The sequence below is a fragment of the Phyllobates terribilis genome, unplaced genomic scaffold (genome assembly GCF_046119375.1).
Source record: "Phyllobates terribilis strain yellow unplaced genomic scaffold, ASM4611937v1 Scaffold_1__5_contigs__length_1240528914, whole genome shotgun sequence".
NCBI lineage: Eukaryota > Metazoa > Chordata > Amphibia > Anura > Dendrobatidae > Phyllobates > Phyllobates terribilis.
The window spans coordinates 955,719,081-955,745,636 of record NW_027362761.1 but is presented as its reverse complement, the minus strand read 5'-3'; the positions used below and the strand labels follow the sequence as shown (position 1 = coordinate 955,745,636).

The 26,556-nt window shown below is 45.8% G+C and overlaps 1 pseudogene; it reads left to right on the top strand.

Moving 5' to 3' along the window:
• The first annotated feature begins 5,155 nt into the window (after nucleotides 1-5,155).
• LOC141162239 (uncharacterized) overlaps nucleotides 5,156-26,556 on the top strand; it is a 44,806-nt pseudogene continuing 23,405 nt past the window's right edge.

Genomic DNA, 26,556 nt, shown 5'->3' with positions numbered 1-26,556 from the left:
TTCTTGCAGCCATACAGGTTGCAGAACTCCTGGAAGACCTCCGCTTCGAAGACTGGTCCTTGGTCCGTCAGCACTTGGTCCGGGTACCCGTGTGGGCAGCAGAAGTGCAGCTGGAAGGCTCTGGCTGCTGTCTGAGCCATCAGGTCTTTGACAGGGACCACCACCAGGAACCGGGAGTAGTGATCCACGATGGTTAGGGCGTAGACATATCCGCTTCTGCTTGGAGCCAGTTTAGCATGGTCCAGAGCGACCAGTTCCAGCGGCTGCCTGGTGATGATGGGCTGCAGGGGAGTCCTCTGGCTGGCACGGTCCCTTCTTCTTAGATTGCACGGGCCACAGTCTCTACACCACCTCTCAATGGCTCCTCTCATGCCTATCCAGTAGAACCGTTCACGCAGCAGGAACTCCAGCTTCTTCCATCCGAAGTGCCCTGCCCCATTGTGGTAGGCCTCCAGCACCATAGCTGCGTCCCGTCTCAGTACCACAACCTGCCAGATCAGTTCATGTGTCCGGGAATTGACCATTCTGCGGCATAACTTCTCCTTGTAGAGGAACAGTCTGCTCTTCTCCGTCCACAGTTGCTTGGTCTCTTCCGGAGCGTCTGGGTCCAGGCGGGCGTCAGCCTGGGTCAGCATCTCCTTCACCAGACGGACTGCGGGGTCACTGTCTTGCATCTCCGCCCAGTTGTAGTGGGGTAAGGGGTTGAACGTAGCGGATCGCTGGCCCCTCACACGGTGGGAATACTGGGTAATCCCATGATGGTGGAACGCAGGGAGTTCGACTTCTTCCAGTTCTTCTGGATCTTCCCCTCCGTCCGGTAGGTTTGGCATCCTGGACAGGGCGTCCACGTTGGTATTGGAGCGTCCTGCCCGGTATTTGATCGTGAACTCATAATTGGACAGGCGGGCCATCCATCTCTGCTCCAGGGCACCCAGTCTTGCAGTGTCCGGGTGTGTCAACGGGTTGTTGTCCGTGTACACGGTGAACCTGGAAGAGGCAAGGTAATGCTTGAAGCGTTCGGTTACTGCCCACACCACTGCCAGGAACTCCAGCTTGAACGAGCTGTAATTCTCAGGGTTTCTTTCCGTGGGTCGCAGTTTTCGGCTGGCGTAAGCAATTACCCGTTCTCTCCCCTGCTGGATCTGGGACAGTACGGCTCCTAGCCCGATGTTGCTTGCGTCCGTGTGGAGGATAAAGGGCTGGCTGTAATCAGGGTACGCCAGGATTTCATCCCCCGTGAGGGCCATCTTCAGCTGGGTGAAGGACTCCTCTTCCAGCTTTTCCCATTTGAAGGGTGGCTTCTGGTTTTTGGCTTTCCTGGACTGGCCTATCAGGAGGTCCTGCATAGAAGCTGCCTTCTTGGTAAAATCGGGAATGAATCTTCGGTAGTAGCCTACCAACCCGAGGAACTGCCGCACTTCCTTTATGCTGGATGGTCTTGGCCAGTCCTTAATCATGGTGATCTTGTCAGGGTCGGGGGCCACTCCGTCAGCACTCACCACGTGTCCCAGGTACTGTACCTTTGGCTTCAGTAGATGACACTTTGAGGGTTTCACCTTTAGGCCATAGTTTGCCAGGGCTTCAAACACTTCTGCCAGGTGTTCCAGATGGTCCTCATAGGTCTTGGAATAGACGATGACGTCGTCCAGGTATAATAGGACCGTCTCGAAGTTCCGGTGTCCCAGACAGCATTCCATCAACCGTTGGAAGGTTCCTGGTGCGTTGCAGAGCCCGAACGGCATACAGTTAAATTCGCTGAGTCCCATCGGGGTGGTGAATGCGGTCTTCTCCCGGTCCGCCTCTGCTACAAGAACCTGCCAGTACCCGCTAGTGAGATCCAAAGTAGAGAAGAAGTTAGCAGATTTTAATGCAGCTAAGAACTCTTCTATCCTTGGTAATGGGTACGCATCTTTGTGTGTGATACGGTTGACCTTCCTGTAGTCTACACACATTCTCATGGTGTTGTCTTTCTTTTTCACTAAGACTAGTGGAGCTGCCCAGGGGCTACAGCTGTCCCTAATTACCCCAGCCTCCTTCATGTCCTTTAACATCCCCTTGGCGTGTTGATAGTGTGCAGGGGGTACGGGTCGGTATCTCTCCTTTATGGGAGGATGGTCTCCTGTGGGGATGTGATGTTCTACCCCCTTTACTCGCCCGAAGTCCAGCGGGTGTTTACTAAACACTCTCTCGTACTCTTGGACCACCCGATAGACTCCCTGTTTTTGGTGTGAGGGAGTGGAGTCAGTACCCAAATGCAGTTGCTGACACCAGTCCTCCATTGGTACACTCTCTCGTACTCTTGAACCACCCGATAGACTCCCTGTTTTTGGTGTGAGGGAGTGGAGTCAGTACCCAAATGCAGTTGCTGACACCAGTCCTCCATTGGTTACCTTCCTCTGGTTGAGATGGAGGCAAGGGTTCCACGGCCTGTACAGAGTTCTGGTTGATGGTGAACAATTTGGCTAGCGTGGCATACCGGGGCAGGTATACTTCTCTCTCCCCGATATTTATGATGCGGACGGGCACCCTCCCATGGCGTACATCGACCACCCCCCGTGCTGGCAACCTGCTGCAAAATAAGAATCACCTCTGCAAGACAGTTTTCCATAATTTTAGTACCTAGGGTTATTTTTGGGTGACTCTCGCAATGTTCAATGTCCACAATGATCAGTCCTTGTGCCGGCAGTTCAACTTTACCGACCTTGATGGTCACTTCTTTAAATCCTATCTGTGGCACGGGCTGACCATAGCCGGCGATAATGCTCAGGTCGTCATCTGGGTAGCGGGTTATGTCCAAGTCATTCCAGTACCGCTTGAAGAGCACGTACGGGATGGTGGTGACCTGTGACCCGGTGTCCAGTAGGGCACTCATAGGAATGCCGTCCAGTACCACAGGCAAGACCGGACGTCCCCCTACGTACTTGTCACGCCAGTTCGATGGGCCTGATGATCTTAGGCCTGGGGGTTGGCCCTCTACCCCAGGTTGTGCCCGTTTAAATGACAGTACCTTGCCATATGTCCGGGTTGATTGCAGCGGCGGCAGATGGGTCATCCGTCCTCGTTTTACCGGTCGCTGGGTCTTCCTCTGGCCGGTGGGGTCCTCCTCAGTCGGTGCCATGGGACGTCCTCCGGTCCGGATGCCAGCTGGATCTTTCCTGGAGAAGAGACCTGCAAAGACTGCACAGTTCTGGTTAGTGCAGCAACGCTCTTAGTCAGCTCTTGGACCTGATGGTGCAGGTCTGTAGCCGGGTTATTGTTCAAAGCCTGCGCATCAGCTCCCACAGGCCCTGCAGACAAGGGCGCCGCGTCCTGGTGGTAAGTGATAGCAGGGCGCCTGTGGGTCACAGCGCCACCTGGTGCCGGTTCTCGGAGCACCCGGATGGCTCTGTCCTTGAACTGTGCAAAGTCCAGGTCAGGGTACTGTAAGGCCATTGCTCGCAACTGGGTTCGGTGGGCAATGCACAGTAGACCCTCAATAAATTGTTCGGTCAACAGCTTGTCTTCATTTCCCACGCTGTCAGGGTCTGCCTGCTTAATAGCTCTCAGGGCCTCTTGTAGGTTTAGAGCATAGTCTCTTATACTTTCGTGTGCCCGTTGTTTGCACCCATAAAATCTTAGTTTTATCTCGGCTGAGGTGCGGGTGTCAAATGTGTTTTTCAGCCGGGCTAGTATTTCTCTGACAGTCCTCTTCTTCCCAGGTGACCAGGACTTTACCTCCCTTTGGGCTGCCCCGATTAACTGGGCCACCAGAATGCTCACTTTTTGCTCTTCTGTGAGGGGGTATACCTGGAAGAGGCTATCAAGTCTTTCCCTAAAGTCACTCAGGGTATGTGACTCCCCTGAGTACTGGGGTAGCCCGGTTGCCCCCGGGATATAGGGCATGGTGAATGGCATGACCGCTGCAGCGGTTGCGCTGGCGGCCGGTGTGGCGGTGGAGCTCCCCTCGGTGTTCGACATCCTTCTACCCCCCTAGTGGACCGTGGCCTACCTTGCGATGCTCTTCTTCCGTAGGCCGCGGCTCCGCAGTCAATCGTCGGGGTAGAGGACCTGGCGTCGCGCTCCGATGACGTCAGCGTCGCTCTTCCTCCCTTCCAGGACCTTGCGCAGCGTCAGTGCGTGGGGCGGAGCTTCGGATCTCGCGCGCTTTCGGCGTCCACGCCCCTCTTCTTCCTGTGCGGCGTCCCGAACATGGCATCCGAAGGCGGGAAGCAGCTGCGGATGGCGGGAAGACGGCAGAAGACGGCGGGAAACGACCCAAGATGGCGTCCGATGGCGGGAAACGGCTCCGGACGCCGGGAAACTTCACCACTCTTTGATCAGAGTTTGATCAGAGTGTCATTTGCATAATTGACTAGTGATGAGCGAAACCAAGCTGTAAAGTTCGGGGTTCGTACCACTATCGTGCCCCAAACATGGACTTTTTACTGGAAATCCGGTTTACTGTACGGGTTCGGTGATGTATAAAGTTTCTTGAAAGGCTGTAGCACTTTTAGGCTGGGGGCACTTCCGGAGCCATCACAGCCATGCCAAGTATTGGTATGGCTGTGACTGGCCATTGCACCATGTGACAAGGCCTGTATAAATGCCGGATGATGGGTGCCACCGCCATTCCTCTCTGATTAGTGTAGGGACAGGACACAGCTGGAGTGAGGGACAGTATTAGATTTTGTGTGAGCGCACTCTGACAAAAACCACCAGAGTGGTGTACTCTGCATGTGTCTCCAAGGGAGTACTGTTCCAAAAAGCCTGTGTGTGTACTCTGCACCCATATCTGTGAGAGTACTGTGCCTTTAAGCCTCTGTGTGTACTCTACACCTGTGTCTGTGGGAGTACTGTCACACTACACGTCAACATAATCATTCTGATTCTCTGTGCCGAGAGTCGCACGATTGTTGTCCGTATGGTAATCCGTGTGTAATGCGATAGCAATGCGATGCTGCGATATTTTCTCGCCTATGTGTCCGTATGACATCCGTATGGCCTCACATTTTCCACAGATTTTTCCAACGTAACATCAAGTTTAAATTTAACAGCCTCAATGGTCTGAAACTTATAAAAACCTAATGAACAAAGCCACACACTGGGTCCACAAGAAGATTTGACTTCAAATCTTTCACACATACTCCTGCTGGTGTTGTCCTGGTTTGCTTAGAACATGTCTGACAGGCTTACCTTAAATACAACTGAGCGGGTTCTTTTACATTGGGTCTTGTCTCAACGGTTTAGAGAGCTATACCCAGTTATTGTTGATCCGAGGAGGCGGAGACAAATGTGGGTCCATCCACTTTTGATGCGACGGGTCACTAAAGGACATTTCCACCGTCAATATGGGGCTCTACGCAGCCATCCTGACAAGTTTTATTCTACTGTCAGATGAACATCTCCACTTTTGATATTCTTTTGAAGGCTGTCAGACCTGGGATTACATTCAACGACACAAATATGCGCAAAGGTATTTCCCCAGAGGAGTGTCTTTTACTTACATTACCATATGTTTTTTTTTCAAATGTTTGGATGTATTCCTTGATTGTTTTAATATTGTTGTTTTTCGCTCATTATCACTGCCTGATGTCTTTCCCAACTGTCGTATTCTTTAGCATGTTTTTCAGATGTTTACTAGTAACCAAGTGTTTTTTTTATTTTCTGCTTAAATTTGCTTTAGGTAAATTGAGATTAGTAAATATGTGAATGACATCATGTTGAGTATGTGTTTTTATTTCATGCCACACAACTTTACATTATTCTCATGGATCCGACATACTGTTGTTTATTGTGTTACCTTAAAAATAATTTTAGGTTTCTATCCACCGGTATATTGAATGCGGCACTTCATCTTGAATTTCTTCGTGGAAAATCATCTCAGACATTGTATGACAAACTTGTACAGCAATCTGGTTACGTCTTCATAATTGTTTTATGCCTGAGCCCAAACAGGAAGACTGGCTGCGGATAGCCCGAGGCTTTGAGGAAACATGTCAGTTCCCTAACTGCATTGGATCCCTGGATGGCAAGCACGTCTGCGTTTGTAAGCTGCCAAACTCAGGGTCCCAATATTTCAATTATAAGCAATTTTTCTCTGTTGTGCTGCTGGCCTTGGTTGACACTACATACAGGTTTATAATTGTTGATATTTGGGCCTATGGAAGAACTGGAGAGTGTTCAATTCTTCCATCATGGGTCAGTGGATGCAAAGTAATGATTTGTCTATCCCACCCCCACAGGTTCTCCCCAGATCACGTTTGAAAGCTGTTCCTTATGTCATGGTTGGTGATGAGTCATTTCAACTGACACGCTATGTAATGAGGCCATATCCACGGAGAGCCCTGGACCACCGGTGGCAAATTTTTAATTATTGCCTATCACACGCAAGACGATTGGTGGAGTGCGTAGGACTACTGCTTCGTCCATGTTCATCCTCGTCTGGGTTGGCCACATTTTCTGCCGAAGTTGCTGGTGGTGGTGGTTCTGATGCTGACGGGGCAGAAGAAGGTCCGGTCTCCTCATCTACTTCTCCAACAGTGTCCAAGATCGCCTTAGAATCAGATGCTGTCTCCCTGTCTCTAAGGTTGGATTCAGTTCTGTTGATTTTTTTTTTTAAAATATGAATTTTTGTTTTACACATTTAAAGAGCCAAGACAAACATGCACTTACTGTCGGAGTTCCATAATGGGAGCTAGGAAGTTCAAGCAGTCATGATAAATGTACTTTCTGGAGGCTGCTGCACCACTACTGGCACGATGCTGCCGCTCACGGCGGAATTGATCACGGCAGCTGCGCCACCTTCTTGTCACATCTGCCACTGCCAAAACCCCCAAAAAAGGTGAACATCTTGCTTGGGTGTTGAGTGATAGATTACCTTGTCACCATGCGTACAGTTTTGCAAGTGGATTAGCAAACATGTAGTGAACAAAACAACATGTTCATTAATGCTTTATGTACATCTACAGACACAAATGCAGTATGTAAATGTTTTGCACTAACTAATTTCCTGCTGCACCTCTCGTGGACTTTTGTCAAAATTGGGATACATCTGGCAGCATATGCGTCTCCAAGCTGCATCCTTTTTATTATTAGTCCGCATAGTTGGCATCGCGAGGGTCCCATATTTCTGACCTCTCCTGCACGAGGACAATAGGCATTTCAATACTGATGTGTCTGGCCATGTTGCTGGTATCTATGGAGGTGTGTTCTGGGTTTTTTATAGGTTGCCAGGTCAATCTGCATGATAAGCTTCCTATTCTTAGCTAATGCAATTTCCTGGCTTCAGCGAGTTGTGTGTGTATTTGTCGCACGCTATACGAATGCTCCGTGTGTTGTCCAATTTTTCCTCGCACCCATAGGCTTGCATTGGCGAGTCTCGTGCGATATACGCGTACAATCGCAGCATGCTGCGATTTTGCACGCACGTAGAATACGCCTGAGAAATTAAATGGTGATCTGAGTTGGCCCATAGAATAACACTGGGCTGAGTTCTATGCAATGTTTTATCGCATTGCACTCAGCCGTGTTATACGGTAGTGTGACTCTAGCTTAAGCCTCTGTGTGTACTCTGCATCCATGTCTGTGGGAGTACTGTGCCAAAAAGCCCCTGTGTACTCTGCAGCTGTCTCTGTATGAGTGGTGTGCCTAAAAAATTGTTAGATTCTGCACCCATGTGTGCGCGAGTAGTGTGCCTAAAAAATAGTTCTACTTTGCACCCATGTCTGTATGAGTAGTGTGCCTACAAAATGGTTGTACTCTGTACCTGGTTATACTCAGCAGCCATGTGTGCGCGATTAGTGTGCCTAAAAAATAGTTATATGCTACCTGCTGGCTGGACTAGGAGTAAAATTCAGCCATGGCATTTTTAAGAACACAGGTCCACTTCTTGTAACTTCAGCAAATATTAAAAATGATGGTAATCCTAATTGACCTAAAACGGGAAAGGTTTATTCTGATTTCATGTCAGATATTGAGAAATACATGCATATGTGTCTTCTTACAGTTAGGTCCATATATATTTGGACAGAGACAACATTTTTCTAATTTTGGTTCTAGACATTACCACAATGAATTTTAAACAAAACAATTCAGATGCAGTTGAAGTTTAGACTTTCAGCTTTCATTTGAGGGTATCCACATTAAAATTGGATGAAGGGTTTAGGAGTTTCAGCTCCTTAACATGTGCCACCCTGTTTTTAAAGGGACCAAAAGTAATTGGACAATTGACTCCAAGGCTATTTCATGGACAGGTGTGGGCAATCCCTTTGTTATGTCATTCTCAATTAAGCAGATAAAAGGCCTGGAGTTGATTTGAGGTGTGGTGCTTGCATTTGGAAAGTTTTGCTGTGAAGTAAACATGCGGTCAAAGGAGCTCTCCACGCAGGTGAAACAATCCATCTTTAAGCTGTAAAAACAGAAAAAACACATCCGAGAAATTGCTACAATATTAGGAGTGGCAAAATCTACAGTTTAGTATATCCTGAGAAAGAAAGAAAGCACTGGTGAACTCATCAATGCAAAAAGACCTGGGCACCCACGGAAGACAACAGTGGTAGATGATCGCTGAATAATCTCCATGGTGAAGAGAAACCCCTTCACAACAGCCAACCAAGTGAACAACACTCTCCAGGAGGTAGGCATATCAATATCCAAATCTACCATAAAGAGAAGACTGCATGAAAGTAAATACAGAGGGTTCAATGCACGGTGCAAGCCACTCATAAGCATCAAGAATAAAAAGGCTAGACTGGACTTTGCTAAAAAACATCTAAAAAAGCCAGCACCGTTCTGGAAGAACATTCTTTGGACAGATGAAACCAAGATCAACCTCTACCAGAATGATGGAAAGAGAAAAGTATGGTGAAGGCGTGGTACAGCTCATGATCCAAAGCATACCACATCATCTGTAAAACACGGCAGAGGCAGTGTGATGGCTTGGGCATGCATGGCTGCCAGTGGCACTGGGTCACAAGTGTTTATTGATGATGTGACACAGGACAGAAGCAGCCGAATGAATTCTGATGTATTCAGAGCCATACTGTGTGCTCAGATCCAGCCAAATGCAGCCAAACTGATTGGTCGTCGTTTCATATTACAGATGGACAATGACCCAAAACATAAAGCTAAAGCAACCCAGGAGTTTATTAAAGCAAAGAAGTGGAATATTCTTGAATGGCCAAGTCAGTCACCTGATCTCAACCCAATTGAGCATGCATTTCACTTGTTAAAGACTAAACTTCAGACAGATAGGCCCACAAACAGACAGCAACTGAAAACCACCGCAGTGAAGGCCTGGCAGAGCATCAAAAAGGAGGAAACACAGTGTCTGGTGATGTCCATGAGTTCAAGACTTCAAGCAGTCATTGCCAACAAAGGGTTTTCAACCAAGTACTAGAAATGAACATTTTATTTACAATTAATTAATCTGTCCAATTACTTTTGGTCCCTTTAAAAACAGGGTGGCACATGTTAAGGAGCTGAAACTCCTAAACCCTTCATCCAATTTTAATGTGGATACCCTCAAATGAAAGCTGAAAGTCTGAACTTCAACTGCATCTGAATTGTTTTGTTTAAAATTCATTGTGGTAATGTCTAGAACCAAAATTAGAAAAATGTTGTCTCTATCCAAATATATATGGACCTAACTGTATATAGTGCATGTAAACTTCTGGTTTCAAATGTATATACATGGCTCAAAAAAATAAAGGGAACACTTAAATAACACATCCTAGATCTGAATGAATGAAATATTCTCATTGAATACTTTGTTCTGTACAAAGTTGAATGTGCTGACAACAAAATCACACAAAAATCATCAATGGAAATCAAATTTATTAACCAATGGAGGCCAGGATTTGGAGTCACCCCCAAAATTAAAGTGGAAAAACACACTACAGGCTGATTCAACTTTGATGTAATGTCCTTAAAACAAGTCAAAATGAGGCTCAGTATTGTGTGTGGCCTCCACGTGCCTGTATGACCTCCCTACAATGCCTGGGCATGCTCCTGATGAGGTTGCGGATGGTCTCCTGTGGGATCTCCTCCCAGACCTGGACTAAAGCATCTGCCAACTCCTGGACAGTCTGTGGTGCAACGTGACGTTGGTGGGTGGAGCGAGACATGATGTCCCAGATGTGCTCAATCGGATTCAGGTCTGGGGAATGGGCGGGCCAGTCCATAGCTTCAATGCCTTCATCTTGCAGGAACTGCTGACACACTCCAGCCACATAAGGTCTGGCATTGTCCTGCATTAGGAGGAACCCAGGGCCAACCGCACCAGCATATGGTCTCACAAATTGTCTGAGGATCTCATCTCGGTACCTAATGGCAGTCAGGCTACCTTTGGCGAGCACATGGAGGGCTGTGCGGCCCTCCAAAGAAATGCCACCCCACACCATTACTGACCCACTGCCAAACCGGTCATGCTGAAGGATGTTGCAGGCAGAAGATCGCTCTCCACGGCGTCTCCAGACTCTGTCACGTCTGTCACATGTGCTCAATGTGAACCTGCTTTTATCTGTGAAGAGTACAGTGCGCCAGTGGCGAATTTGCCAATCCTGGTGTTCTGTGGCAAATGCCAAGCGTCCTGCATGGTGTTGGGCTGTGAGCACAACCCCCATCTGTGGACGTCGGGCCCTCATACCACCCTCATGGAGTCAGTTTCTAACCGTTTGTGCAGACACATGCACATTTGTGGCCTGCTGGAGGTTATTTTGAAGGGCTCTGGCAGTGCTCCTCCTGTTCCTCCTTGCACAAAGGTGGAGGTAGCGGTCCTGCTGATGGGTTGTTGCCGCCTACGGCCCCCTCCACGTCTCCTGGTGTACTGGCCTGTCTCCTGGTAGCACCTCCAGCCTCTGGACACTACGCTGACATGTGAGGGGTGTGTGGAAAATGTCTGCTCCACTCCCCTGTAGAACTGTACTGTTTTAGTAATTTTATGTATGTTTTATTCATCTGAAAATGTGCTATGTTCAGACATGGCAATTAGATCGCAGTAGAGTTTATACTTGTATTATCTTACCCTCATGGTAGTTGGGGGCACATAGAGGGTTAGATGGGCCGGGCTCAGTGACAAGGAGGAACTGAAAGATCTCTGGGAGTTTAGTTTCGGCCATCTTAGTTCAGTAGTTGTTCAGGGACAGTGAAGAGTGGAGACGTGTCAGGAGGACACAGGTACAAGTACAACAGAAGGGTGTGTGTGTGTGTGGTTCAGTGAAAAAGGAAGCAAGTGTTCTCAGTAAAACTACAGTGCGACAGTGTGCTGGATGAGAAGCAAATGGGGATTCATAAGACTGATGAGCTGAGCAATGGCGAGTTTGTGGGGATCCCCTCAATCCGAGACCCAAGAGGTCTGTGAGGGGGGAAAACAGAAAGTTCCATAGGCAGAAGTTCCTCTACAGTTTCCCCAAGTTGGCTGAATAGCCAGGAAAATTGGTCCAGTTGGAGAGACCAGTCGGGTCTTAAGGACTCAAGTTTGAGGTGTCCCGCCTCTGTATGTTTGCAAGAAGAAGAAAAAAAGGACTGATGGAACCTTTTTGGCCAGAAGGCCTGTGTGTTTTTTTTTTTCCTAAAAGGAATCGGAGGGACTGTTCGAGATACCCTCTAGGCCTGGTGGGCCTGTGTTAGCCGTGGATGGCTGACGTTGTTTGTTTTACTTCCTTACTGATTGGAGGATGTTGCAGCTGCGAGAGGGTTGCACACCCTTCGCTGAGGACTGTGCCCAATCCCATAAAAGGACGTTGCCCCCCAAGGGACTGTGTGCTTGCCACGTAGGCTGGTCTGTACGGTGAAAGGACTAAGACACTGGTCCTAAGGACTGTTGTTGGGGTGAGGTATGAGGGACGAGCTGATGTTCCAGCCAGGTCAGGAACTTTGAGGACTGTGCTCTTGGACAGGAAGGGCTGCTACAAGTCTCGTCAGCCAAATATGGACTGCATATTTGTTTCCAGGGTCCTCACCAAGGAGGAGCGGTTCCAGCTCTACTTTAAAAGGGACTGTGTGACCTGCTGGAAGACAAATGGATTGTTTCTTGTTTACAGGCTCGAGGGCCCGTAACCGAGAAGGGCCGATGTCGGAGAAGAGAAGACGCCATGGTCAAAATAGTCACCTGTAGTTTTAAACTGTTTTAAAACTGTTCTAACCCTCCATTCTTTTTATAGGTCCGTATTGCCAGGGACGGCAATGTTTTAAGAGTGGGAGGATGTGAGGAGGACACAGGTACAAGTACAACAGAAGGGTGTGTGTGTGGTTCAGTGAAAAAGGAAGCAAGTGTTCTCAGCAAAACTACAGTGCGACAGTGTTCTCGAGACACAGGCAAGTTGGGGGACCTTGTACACATTGATTATATTTAGCTTCGGTTGGAACGTAATGACGCGCCCGCTGGGCCGTGGGGCACTCGGCAGCCGGGCCTCTGTGGATGCCGGTATGGGGAATATCACGGTAGCTGGCCCGGTCCGTGACCCAGGGCGGTCAGTAAAAAGGGGGATATTTATAGGGGATTTGGAAAGTTCGTGACGCCACCTGTGGAATGCGGCTAAGGGGTGCCGCCGCTGCAGAGCAGTCCTATGGAGCTGGTGTTACGGCAGCAGGGATGGTGTGGCTCTCCACAGGTTGAGCTAGCTCCAGGGCAGCATGGGGTGTAATGGATGGTGGTGCAAGGGAGACGGCAGGACGGTCCCGGAGGAAAGACGGACACTCTCACGGGGGTAAGCTTCAGTACCTTTACTGGTCATGTTGCAGGCGCGGTCCAGGGTACTCTGGGCAAAGGGCGCACTTTTGGACTCTCCCCAGTGAGCGGGTATAGGGCCTCCTGATCCGTTGCTTTACTCGCTAAGCTTCTGGCCTGCCTGGAACTAGGCTTAGCTTGGTTACTGTCTCTCTCTGCACCTGCTGACCTGGTGGTAGGGCCTTCTCTTGGAGATCACTCTCCCTGGACGCAGCGACCTCCGTGACTCCTAGCCCTGGTACTGTAATCAGCGTTTGGTGAATCTGGGACCTGTAGTCCTCCAGGGGTTCGGTGGTTCCTACTGGGTGTAAAGGGTCCCTGTAGGCGCGGACCCCGTGTCCGGTATATATATCGGGGTGAGCCTGGTATGCTCCTCTGCCCCCTTGCTACTTCTTCCTTCTCCTCTCGCCTTCGGCCCTCTCAAGGCCCTCACTAGGCCTTCACATGTGCTGTAGGCCTTGGCTCGCCTAAGCACAGCAGCCAGCGCGCTGCCTCTTTGCTGCTCTCTGAGCATCAGCACGCTCTCAGACTCTCTCTCAGTCTTACCGAACACTAAACTAAAACTTAACTGAGCTGTCTGGCTCCACCCTCCCTATATATATGTCCCTAACGGGCTCCCTCTGCTGGTCTGAGGTGGTAGGGTGGAGGTGTGTGAATGTGTGAGGGCCTCTTGTGGAGAAGTCCATCCATGCACCCTTCTGGGTTCTGTGGCACCAATGCGCAGTAGGGCGCCACAGTAACTAAGTTTAACCAACTCAATATATTAAATGACATATTAAGAGCACTGGGATTGATTATATCTGCCACTCTATCTTCTTTAGTAGTCATGGCGAAAAGTGTTGAGACTGACACAAATTTCGTTTTTCACAAAGTTTGCTGCTTCACAATTATAAGAATTTCATAAGTTTTTATATATTTTTTGACAAATACATCAAGTTTATACAAATATTTACAGTATTGACCCTTATTTTTAAGGACTTTTGCATTTCACCCTGGCATGCTGGGTATCAGCTTCTGAACCAAATCCATACTAATGGCAATCCATCCTTACCTACTCAGTGAATGGTATTTGTCAAAAAAAAATTTTGTTTGAGGATTGACCACCTGATATTGAGGATTGTTCACAGTTTATCAATGAGAGTTTCCTGGCTACGGATACAAATTTTCAATGATTTGTTTACTGAGCCACTTAGTTATTAATTTTAACATGTGACATTGTGCTCCATCATGCTGGAATGCTGGAAAAAGCATTGTTCATCACCAAATTGCTCCTGCATCTCTGCAGGAAGGATGTTTAGTTAACATTGTTTATTCGTGGCAGTGTTCTTAAGTAAAATTATGAGTGAGCCAATAATGTGGGATGGTATCGGGGTGCTTTACTGTTGACATGACACAGGACTCATGGTTGCTCTCACCTTCCTTTTCTTCTCCAGACAATCATTCTTCCAGATGTCCCAAATAGTCTGAAGGGAGCTTCATCAGAAAAAAATACTTTACCCCAGTTCTCTGCAGTCCATTCCCTATACTTTCTGCATGTCATTCCTCAATGTATATGTTGGAGAAAAGTGGCTTCTTCTCCAAAAGACTTCAGCTCAATATGTGTGCAGACACACTGACATCTGCCTGTTGCCATTCCAGAATAACTCTGCACTGGTGTTGAACCAATCCTGTAGCTGAATCTACTTTAGGAGACAGTCTTGGCACTTCTTGGTAGAGATGAGGAGGATCTGCAGAGGATTGAGTTTGAGTCGAATTTCCTGAAAATCGCAGTTTCAAGAGAATTACAACACTTTGAGATTCGATTTGTGGGTAGCAAAAAAAAAACAAAACTTGCCTGGCACCATTGTCCACACTGCTGAAGCATCAGAAAGTGAGCGAATGTGTTTTTGCATAGACATCATGGACTTCCCCTTAAAGGCAGCTTTGACATCTAGTGGATTATCATAATTTGCACAGTGGTGGTCAGTATCTGCACTATCACAGATCACTTGTCCTCAATGGAGCACAGTTTGTACAGCAACGTTTTCAATCTCCTGAGTTATTGGGTAAGTCTCTCTCTTCTGTAGTGTGTAAGCATTTATGATCAGTGAGGTCCTCTCTCTCTTCTCTAGAGTGTAAGCTCTTATGAAAAACAGGGTCCTCTCTCTCTCCTGTGGAGTGAAAGCTCTTATGGTCAGCTGGGTTCTCTTTCTCTCTCTCCTCTCCCCCATGTGTATTTTTAAGCAATTACAAGTTTTCCATTATTGAGATTCCCACCAAATTTATACACCTGAATTTAATTTTTGGGTAAGATTCTGCACAGATCTACTCATCCTTACTTATTGAACTTTCTTGGGTACCTAGAAGGCTTCTGCATAGGAATTGAACCTGTCTTTGAAGTTCTTGATGATCCGATAAATGGTTGTTTTTGTGGCAATCATACAAGCGACAATGTCCTTGCCTGTAAAGCCCTTTTGATGGGTTGCAATTATGAATATTCGTCTCGTCTTGAAGGTAACCATGGTTACCAGAAGAGCACAATAATTTCAAGCACCAGCCCTCTTTTAAAGCAACCAATCTACTCTTATAATTTAATCAGCATAACAGAGTAATGTGAGATGCTTTGTTCTTGTTAACACTATCTTATGAGATAACGAGAAGATCACTGAAATTATGTAAACAGGTCATTTTGTGCTAGGGCTTATGGACAGCGGAAATGTTTTTTTGTGATTTAGTTAATTTTCATGGCAAGGGAGAGCTGCAATTTTTTGCAATTCATCCAGTCCCTCTTCATAACAATCTAGAGTTAATGCAAATTGCTACTACAAAAATTATAGCAACACTGTTTGTGAAAAACAAAATTTGTGTCAATTTCAAACCTTTTGGCCATAACTGTATATACATAATTAAAGAACCTATTTAGTAACTCTGCCTTCTCTTGATCCTTAGTGACCAACTTCTCGTTTCCATAATTTAGTTTTTTTTTGTGTTTGTATATTTAAAGATTTTCTTGAGATTTGTCTTGCATTCATTTTCAACTTTAGATGATTTGATAATTTTATTTTACAGATTCTATTCATCTCCTTAAACTGTAGTTTTAAATGCTAGGTCTGAAGCTTCAGATTTATATATTGTAAATGCCTTTTTTGTAATTGCTACATTTCATAACTGTAGGTCAAAGCCATTTAATTTTGTTGTCTATTTTGTTAACTGTCCACAGATTCATGCTCTTCAGCAAAAATTCCTATATATTAACTCCACTTTTTCACAAGCCACTTACTGATCAAGCCTCAGAATAATCATAGATTAATCCTATTAAACAATCACATTTATTATATTAATCACCTATTGTAGTCTTCTCAGATGACCTGACACTAAATAATATTTCATTTCTGACTAAAATGTGAGTGCATTTTACTCATTTGACAAATAAAATGTGGTAACTACAGAGACAAATGCATTGCTCATGAAAACAAGGTGTTACCTAATGTATACATACAGTACCTGTACATATGAAGTCTAAACATGTTCGTGGATGCAGCAGCACAGAGAATGAGGACTCTATAGTAACTTAACTAACAGATATTTATTTGATTAACACGAATACATGTGGCACTTATGGCACAATATCAAAGGGTAAAACAAACAATTGAAATACAATAAATTATATAATGAGAATACAGCAATTCAGCTATACTGACTATTAACATAATTCTGTTCGCGCACAATTGTTCTGTTGTTACAAGTGAATGACTAGTATCGTCAGGGGTGTCTTAAACCTAAAATCTCGACCAAAAAGGGGTCACAGTACTATTGGGCCCGTCAAGCTCTTAGGCAATGCGAACCGTCATACAGGCCCTAACGAGAGTCTACAATACTACACCAGTAGGCCGCAAGTCCGTTATCAATCAGTCACTTTGCACACCCATTGCGCCAGCCACCGTACTCCCCTGCAGCACAGTCCTAGTCCCCTTTGTACCGTATGTCTACACCCGAAGTTACTGCTCACATGAACATCCCTCTTCGTCTCCCTCTGTCCTGGCTCTGCGTACTTGGCATGGGTCTCCCAGCTCTGGTCTCTCATCTTCGGTTCTGGTCACTCAGCTATGGATCTAGTTACTCGGTTCTAGTAACTCGGTTCCTCACTCGGATCTGGTTTCTCGGTTCCTCAGTTGGTTTTTTACTCGGTTCCTCACTTGGATCTGGTTACACCAGTCATGGTTACCCATAATGGTGGCTATAAACCAACTCTGCTGCACCACACCTCTGTCCTGCCACAGGTCCAAGAGCCGACTCCCCCTCTACTCAGCCCTCCTGGGCCTTTTATAATTAATCACTGCACCACAGCTTTCACCTGACCTGATGTCCCCTTTAATCTCTCCCCCTCAGGAACCATGTACCTCATCCTACAGTTCCTGCTGATGCAGTTCTGTTTACCCTCCCTTGTCCTGCAATATTCGACCAGCAGATGGTGGTGCCTGCTTACCGACGCACTAGTAGTTAACAAACTGTGGAAATCTCTCATTTGCTCATCTCATTGCAGAAGGACAGAGGAAAACCATATAACAGGATGTTCAGTTTACATCCTCTTCATCTAAGTGCTGTCTGGAGTATTTTAAAAGAAAAAGATACCCAGGGATTTGCAGTAAAACTGAAATGACCTGTAGCCACAAGTAAACAAGAGGTTATTCAATTTTGCAGATGGGAAACCACAAACCAGAGGAGCTGCATTAGTTTGTGTTGAAATCTGGCTTGTCAAATTCTGCTGATATCAACAAACTACTAGACTCTTGTTAAAGGGTTTTGTCCACAAAAACACTTATCACCTACACAGTATATATGATAAATCTCTAATCACTAGAATGGAGATCCTGATCTTCTGTTTTCCCGCACTGTGGACATGATTGAACACAGCGGTATGATCGCGTATGACCTTTGCTGTTCTATTCTGTGTTTATGGGACTGACAGATATATACAAATACCATGCATGGCTATCTCTGTCAATCTGTCTCAGTTTGTTTGTATTTCCACAGATCGCTCCACTGGTCAACAGCTAGTCCGCAGACTCAACTTAGGGGCCCTTACAGTGAAGTACAGGTCCCTCTATGTCAGTTAAAGGGTGAAACCCAGGAAGCCCAGAAGTATTTATTTTATTTATTTTACTCACTTACAGTGATGAGCAAAAGGGTAACAATGTTTTGATCTTGTGACTTTCAGGCTCCATATCTCACCATCCACTACTGCTTTGAACATGAGACTACCATCATTTTATAGACAATCATCTTGGCTACCTCATACACAAATTTGACTTGCAACTATTTAGCATATGATTAGTTATGCAGATTGTTGTCATGTCACTGTATTGTTACTGTTTTGCTCCTGGGGTTGGAAAAATCTTTTTCTTCCAGTATACTACAAATTACAACCTGTTCTCACATTCCCTAATAGCTGAGTGTGCTACTAGGTTGATTCCCAAGTGAAAGGTCACTGGTTCGACTTAAGGAAAGGAGCAGCCATGAAGAAGATTTCCCAAGAAAAGAGAAACAGCATCATCTAGCTCAGTGTTTCCCAAACTCCAGTCCTCATGGGCCCCACAGGTCACATTTTCAGGATTTCCTTAGTTACACAGGTGATGGAAGTATCATCAAGGCATCAGGAATTCTCTCATCTGTGCAACACTATGGAAATCCTGAAAACGTGATCTGTGGGGGCCTTGAGGACTGGAGTTTGGGAAACACTTATCTAGCTCATCGATAGTGGGCTCTTGGCCAAGAAAATTGCCAAACTGCATCATGTTAGTGCCATGAGAGTTGGAAGAATATGAAATGAAGTCCATCCATCCTTTCAAAAGCTAAGAGGTGGACGTCCAGGCAAAATACAGAGTCAACAAATTGGCTCATCACAAGGTCTATCAGCTCTGGTGCGACAAACAGTGGAGGTGGCTCGTATTCTTCGTAATAGTGCGATCACAGACATCCATGCAAGCACCATGCAATGCACGTTACACAAGTCTGGAATGGTGGCCAGAAAAAAAGGTGAAGAAGCTTCGACTTCAATCTGGTCATAAGAAGTGTTGGCTCGAGTTTGCAAAAAATTACGAAAGGTGGACAGAAGAAGATTGGAAATGGGTGATTTGGAGAGAGGAAACGAAATAGACTAGACTCTGATGGGTGCAAATGGGTCTGGAAGAAATAAGGGAAAAAGAGGCTAACGGATCAAGAAAGTGAAAGGTACTGTCAAGTTCGGTGGAGGAAGCCTAATGATATGGGGTTGTTTCTTAACCAAAGGCATTGGATACTTTACCAGGGTCGCTGGTGGTCTCAATGCTGAGCTATAGTTGAGCATCCTACAAGACTAGTTAATTCATACACTTGATGTCATGCAAGGTGTGGGAAAGACTTAGTGCAATGAAGAGGGAAAGGGAACCCAGACTCTAGTTAATAGGGAAGTGGAGACCTCCTAGGCTGATCTATTATCACCCTGTCTCCACTAACTTCCCTATATTGTTTCTTCACCAATCGCCGCATGCGTACCTTGCCCTGTTTTTCCCTGGCATATGGCCCTTGCTAGGGAGGGGATGAGCGCTAGTCGATCCCCACTAAAGACAACAAGGGGGAACAGACAAAGGGAAATAGCTTAGCTTTATTCGATTCCAGACAAATGCGCACATGTCCTCTAGCACCAGAGAGAAAGAAGTGCTGCTCTTGCTGAAGCCTTCACAAGGAGTAACGAATATCGCTGCACCTCCTTCTGGCATATAGCAGGTATTTATATATCCAGGCCAGGGTGTTAATTAGCCAGAGGAAGGTAGCCGCTGGGTCCTAGAGATACAGCTTCTAAGAAGTTGTCTGTAATGCCAAACGAAGAGATCTCCTGCAACCAACTGCAGGGTGAATGTCTGTCACTTCTGACACACCTTTGACTGTACCCCCCCTCTACGAGTGGCCTCACGACCGGGTTTCTCAGGATAAGAGGTGTGAAATGAACAAACCAACCTGGGAGCGTTCACCTCTGATGCTGAAACCCACATCCTCTCCTCTGGACCATAACCCTTCCAGTGCACCAAGTAATGTAGAGAACGATGTTGCAGATGAGAATCTACAATTCTCAAAATCTGGAACTCCAGATTTCCATCAACCATTACTGGGGCGGTGGTAAAGGTGAGGGCTCAAGAGGTTCCACATACCTCCTGAGTAAGGACCTATGGAACACTTTGTAGACCTTAAAGGCCTGAGGAAGTTCAAGACGAAACGCTGCTGGGTTAATGACGACGGTTATTTTATAGGGACCAATAAACCTAGGTCCCAGCTTCAAAGAAGGAACTTTCAATCTTATATTCCTGGTAGACAACCACACAAAGTCATTCACATTCAGGTCCGGACCTGGCAAGCATTTTCTGTCAGCCATACGTTTATACCTGTCTCCTATGATCTTTAAATTGCTCAGAACACCCCACCATACCGAGGAGAGTGACGAAGCAAACCTTTCCTCCTCAGGAATTCCCAAAGCCCCTCCCCACTAAAGGTACCAAATTGTGGGTGGTAACCGTATGCACCGAAGAATGGTGACCTGCCAGTGGATTCTTGTCGATGATTATTAATGGCAAATTGTGTCTAGCGGTAAATAGGATGCCCAATCCTCCTGATTTTCGGAAACAAAACACCTGAGGTAAGTCTCCAAATTCTTATTGACACGCTCAGTCTGTCCATTCGACCTAGGGTGGAAGGCAGAGGAAAAGGACAGCTGCACCCCCAGTCAAAAACAGAATGCCTTCCAGAACTTGGAACTGGGTCCCCCGATATGACACCACATCAGAGGGAACCCCGTGAAGCTTCACAATCTCATTTTTGAACACCTGAGCCAGTGTCTTGGCATTAGGAAGTGCAGGTAATGCGACAAAGTGAACCATTTTACTGAACCTATCTACAACCACCGAAACCATCATTTTGCCTGCAGAAAAAGGTAGGTCAGTAATAAAATCCATGGGCAAGTGTGTCCATGGCCTACTAGGGATAGGTAGCGGAAGGAGAGTACCAGACGGATGGGTATGGGAAACCTTAGAACGCGCTCAAATACTACAAGAGGATACGTGTTCAATCACATCCCGATGCAACCCCGAACACCAAAAACGACAAGAGAGGAGGTCCGCGGTTACCAGCAAGCACAGAGTTATGATGTTCTTTAATAACCTTACGGCACAGATTGGATGGTACAAATAACCTTCCTGGAGGGCAGGAGGCAGGGACATCCCCCTGAGCCTCCAACACCTCACCCTCCAGTTCAGGATATAATGCCAAATTGACTACCCCCTTCTGCAATATAGGGGCAGGGTTGTCATGGTCACTACCACAAGGGAAGTTCCAAGACAAAGCATCAAAGCATCAGCCTTGACATTTTTGACCTCTGGACGAAAAGTGACAACAAAATTGAACCTAGTAAAAACAGGGACCATCTGGCTTGCCTTGGGTTGAGACGTTTAGCTGACTGGAGATATGACAGGTTCTTATGATCAGTAATAACAGTAATAGGATGGATAGCCCCCTCCAACCAATGTCACCATTCTTCGAAAGCCAATTTGATCGACAAAAGTTCCCTATTACCCACGTCATAATTTCTCTCAGCCAAAGACAATTTTTTAGAAAAGAAGGCGCATGGATGCCATTTACCGGGGTACAGAACCTGAGACAACACAGCACCAACCCCCACATCCGACTCATCAACTTCCACAATAAAGGGTTGGGAAACATTGGGTTGACTGAGTATAGGTGCAGTAGCAAAATGATTCTTTAAGGAAGAAAAAGCCTGGAGGGAAACATCCGACCATTGGAAAAATCAGACCCCTTCTTAGTCATGTCAGTGAGGGGTTTCACAATTACTGAGTAATTTTGGATGAATTTCCAGTAAAAATTAGTAAAGCCCAGAAAATGCTGTAGAGCCTTCAGTATCTTGGGACGGTCCCAATCAAGGACTGCACGGATCTTCTCTGGATCCATCCGAAAACCCGAAGATGATAAGTACCTCAAACACTACACCTCCTTAACAGCAAAAACACCTTTTTCCAGTTTGGCATAAAGTTTGTTATCTCTTAATATCTGGAGCACCTGTTTAACATGACCTCGATGTGTCTCAATATCAGGTGAGTAAACCAAAATATCATCCAGATAGACCACCACAAACCTCCCCACCAAATGATGGAAAATATCATTTATGAAATGTTGGAATACAGCAGGTGCATTGGTCAACCCAAAAGGCATAACCAGACTCTTGAAATGCCCTTCAGGGGTATTGAACGCTGTTTTCCATTCGTCCCCTCCTCTGATTCTAACCAGATTGTAGGCTCCCCTTAAATCCAACTTGGAGAATACCTTAGCTCCTACAACCTGGCTGAACAAATCAGGAATCAGAGGAAGAGGGTATGGATCACGGATGGTAATTTGATTTAATTCCTGGAAATCTAAACAGGGACGTAGACCACCATCCTTTTTCTTCACAAAGAAGAACCCTGCCACCGCGGGCGAAGATGAGGATCTGATATGTTCTTTCTACAGATTTTCTGCAATGAAATCCTTCATGGCTTGTCTCTCAGGGCCGGAGATAATATCACGCAAGGTGTGGGAAAGATAACACAAAGGGAAGAGGGAAAAGGAACCCAGACTCTAGGGAAAGGGAGAAGTGGAGTCCTCCTAGGTTGATCTGTTATCACCCTGTCTCCACTAACGTCCCTATATTGTTTCTTAACCAATCGCCGCATGCGTACCTTGCCCTGTCTTTCCCTGGCGTATGGCCCTGGGTAGGGAAGGGAAGGGATGAGCGCTAGTCGATCCCCACTGAACACTAAAGACAAGGAGGAACATACAAGGGGGAAATAGCTTAGCTTTAGTCGACTCCAGACAAATGTGCACATGTCCTCTAGCACCAGAGAGAAAGAAGTGCTGCTCTTGCTAAAGCCTTCACAAGGAGTAATGAATATCGCTGGCACCTCCCTCTGGCACTCAGAAGATATTTATACACCCAGGCCATGGTGTTAATTAGCCAGAGGAAGGTAGCCGCTGGGTCCTAGAGAGACATCTTCTAAGAAGTTGTCTGTAATGCCAAACGAAGAGATCTCCTGCAACCAGCTGCAAGGTGAATGTCTGTCACTTCTGACACATCCATGACACTTGAGTACTATGGGTATGAAAAGAACAACATAGTGTTCCAGCATGTTAATGACCCGAAGTATACGTTAAGATTGGTAAAGAAATAGTTCAATGACAATGAAGTAGAGGTACTGGATTTGCACCCACAGTCCCTAGAACTCAACCCAATTGAACATTTGTTGGTCGAGTTGAATAAAAAACTGAATACATGCCCAAGTGAGTCAACCAGTATGCACCAACTTTGGGAATGTGTAGAAGACACCTGGAATCAGATTTCAGTTGAGACATGTTTGACTCTGATCAAGAGCATGCCCAGAAGGATTCAGGCAGTGTTGAAAGCCAAAGGTAGATTTACAAAATACTAACAAAATATTAAAAATTCTAATTTAGATTTTTAGGAGCAAAACAGTAACAATACATTGACATGACAGGAATCTGCATAACTAATCATATGCTAAATTGTTGCAAGTCAAATTTATGTATGAAATAGCCAAGATAGTTGTCTATAAAATGATGGTAGTCTCAAGTCTGAAGCAGTAGTGCACGGTGAGATATGGAGCCTGAAAGTAAAAAGTTCAAAACAGTTACCCTTTTTCTCATCAGTGTGCCATTAATTCCATTATTGGAACTGTTCCAATTGGGGCTCACAATCTAAATTCGCTATCAGTATCTCTTTGGTGTGTGGGAGGAAACAAGTACAGACACGGGGAGAACATACAAACTCCTTGCAGATTTTGTTCTTGGTGCGATTTAAACCCAGGACCCCAGCGCTGCAAGGCTGCAGTGCTAACCACTGAGCCACCATGCTGCTTGAATATACCTCATAAATATAATATATTTCATCCATTTAGATCCCTGATTAGTCAAGGTAGTCAAGGCTTAGAAGTCTAGTGGGTATAAGTAGGACTACCTACTGGATTCTTGTTATACTTTACTTGAAAGGGCTGTCCAGGCTATTTTCAGGATAGGTCATCAATGTCAGATCAGGAGCAAAAATCACGGCACTCCTGAAATAGTATTATTAGACAGCATTAAAGTGAGAATCTAAAACATAACTTTTAATAATAATATTTAAGGACGTATATACCACCCATAAAAAGAGATAGGTCTCATTGCTGAAATGATAATTTCCATAGACAAAGTCAAAGGACCGTCTCTCTACCAAATCAGTGTAAATTGCACGCAGAAGCTCCTATTTTGTCTTCAATTATGAAGATCAAGCTTTTGGATAGAATCTATGAGGAGCGGAAGGCATACAAGGGGTAGAGGCAATTAATTCACTCTACCCCAGGACACCGATCCTCCCTGTAGATTCAGATATGCGTCAAATGATAATGGGGGGAGGAAAGAGATTGTAATCCTCCCTTTAAATCATAGATCAGCCACTTATCTCCATCCCCTAGAACGGATAATTGAAAAAGGAGACAGAGATTTTTTCACGAGAAAAAACACAATTAATATAAATTACAGGTCTTGAGTGCAGATTCTATATAATCAAGACATAATTGTGTCAATAAAATGGAATTCTCTCACCCATTCTTTGTTTTTCTCAGGGACTGGAGTAGTCATCGGGGGGGAGAAGAAGGGGATTTCCTTCTGGATCAAGTAGTCGTACAGGCTGGCCCTATTTATCCCTTACGGCTCAAGCTTACAACTATCCCCACAGAGCTCCCGCCCTGACAAGGGCAGTCCACAACTAGCCCTATTACGGAGGCCCTGCACTTTCCCTTGTAGCATCCCTACACGTTTCATCCAAGTGAAATCCTCAGGGGACTATCTTGTTGCAGGAAAAATAGATGCTAAAGTGCTGAGTGCATAATTTATAGCGGTCCCTCCACTCTCTGTCCTGGTCTGCAGAGAGTGGAGGGTTTGAATAAGGCCTGTATAAATACTCTGATAATTGCGGCTGTAATTAAATACATGTGTGACCTCACCTGAGGTGGTGACGCCTCTTCATGTATACCCACTCCATGTGCCACCTGTTTTCCTCCATTGTAGGGTCTACATGTGCGTGCATCTCCCTGGTTACTTGGAGTGTGCTCTGTAGCATTCTTCCGGTATCGTGGTCTGTGAACCACGTCATTTCCGGTTTTTGGAACGCAGAACATGCGCTCCACCGCTAAACCACGCGATCGGAGTGTCGCGTCACTTCCGGTTCGCGTCATATCCGGTATCCATCTTTCGTCCACGTTATTTCCGGGCACACTCTGCGTTCCACAGATAAGTCACATGATCGGAACGTCACTTCTGGTTCCGTGGTCGCGTGATCCTCGGACTGTGGAACGCATGATCTGCGCTCCACCACTGTGTAGGGTGCTGGATATGTTGTGTCACATCCAATATCCATCGGTTCTGTCACACTGCATCCAGACCCCTAAACCACATGCATCGCACACACAACCAGTCCCCAGCCAAAAATCACAAATCCTGCGAAGCAGTCGCCATGCCATGGCTGGCCTATCTGGCTCCAAGAATTGCCAATACATGTATGTAGGGAATATCAGAGGTCCCAATTCACTACGATGGCCCCGCAAAACAGTGGGACGCCATAACCAATACAAATCTTATACCCTGGAGATGGCGGGATGCCAAATACGACGCGAGATGGGAGGGAAGGAGTTTAAAAACATAGGGGCTGTCGATGGAGGAAAAAGGATGGAAGTGGGGAAAGAAAGGGGGACCTATTATGAGGTGCCCCATTCACAGTCATATCCATCATATTATCCTTAGAGTGGGTGGCAATAAAGAAATATTTAGGGTTATAGGCAGGATCTTTTTAGGTATGCATAATGAGTGTTAATTGAAGAGCTAAATAGGAAGAGATGTGAGATTATTCCCTTTCAAATAAAACACCCATAATTGATTTGCTCATTCAAGCCCATCGGTGACATTGTTCTCATATGAAAAATCCACTTGGCTTCTTTCTGTAGTATAGTTCTATCCCAATCTCCTCCTCTATTGGGACTAGGTAGTTTTTCAATTCCCATAAACTTTAGAATGCCCAAATTCCCTCCATGTTGGTTATTAACGTGTCTGGCTAGGGGCGTATCTCTTTTATGGTTGATGTCTCCTACATGATCACCTATTCGTCTTTTAAACTCTCTGATGGTTTTTCCAATATATTCCATCCCACATTCACAGGAGGCCCTATAAACTACTCCCTTGGTACTGCAATTGATAAAACCTATAACTTTATAATTTTTACCAGTTACGTTGCTGCCAAATTCTTTGCCTGTCGAAATGTAAGGGCAGGCCACACAATGACCACATCTATAACATCCCTTCCTGTCATTTACTAGCCATGTGCTATTGTTTTCCTTTTTAAAATGGCTATGTAATAGTCTGTCATTAAGTGACCTGCCCTTCTTATAAGTCATTTCAGGACTACTAGTGAGTTGTGGACCGATATCTTGGTCCATTAGGAGGATCGACCAGTGTTTATTCAAGATCTCTCGTACTTTAGAGGCTCCGTTGTCATATGTTGTGATGAATCTGCTCACTGCTGGTTCTGTCATTTTATCTCTACAGTTGAATAGCTCTGATCTTTGCTTCCCTTTGGCCTCTTTATATGCCTTTTTTTAATACTTTCTGTGGATATCCCCTTTCCTTGAGTCTGTCCATGAGTTCCTTTGCTTGCTCTTCAAAGAGCATATCCGTTGAGCAATTTCAGCGCACTCTGAGATACTGACTCTTGGGTATACCTTTTTTGACATGTAATGGGTGGCTACTCT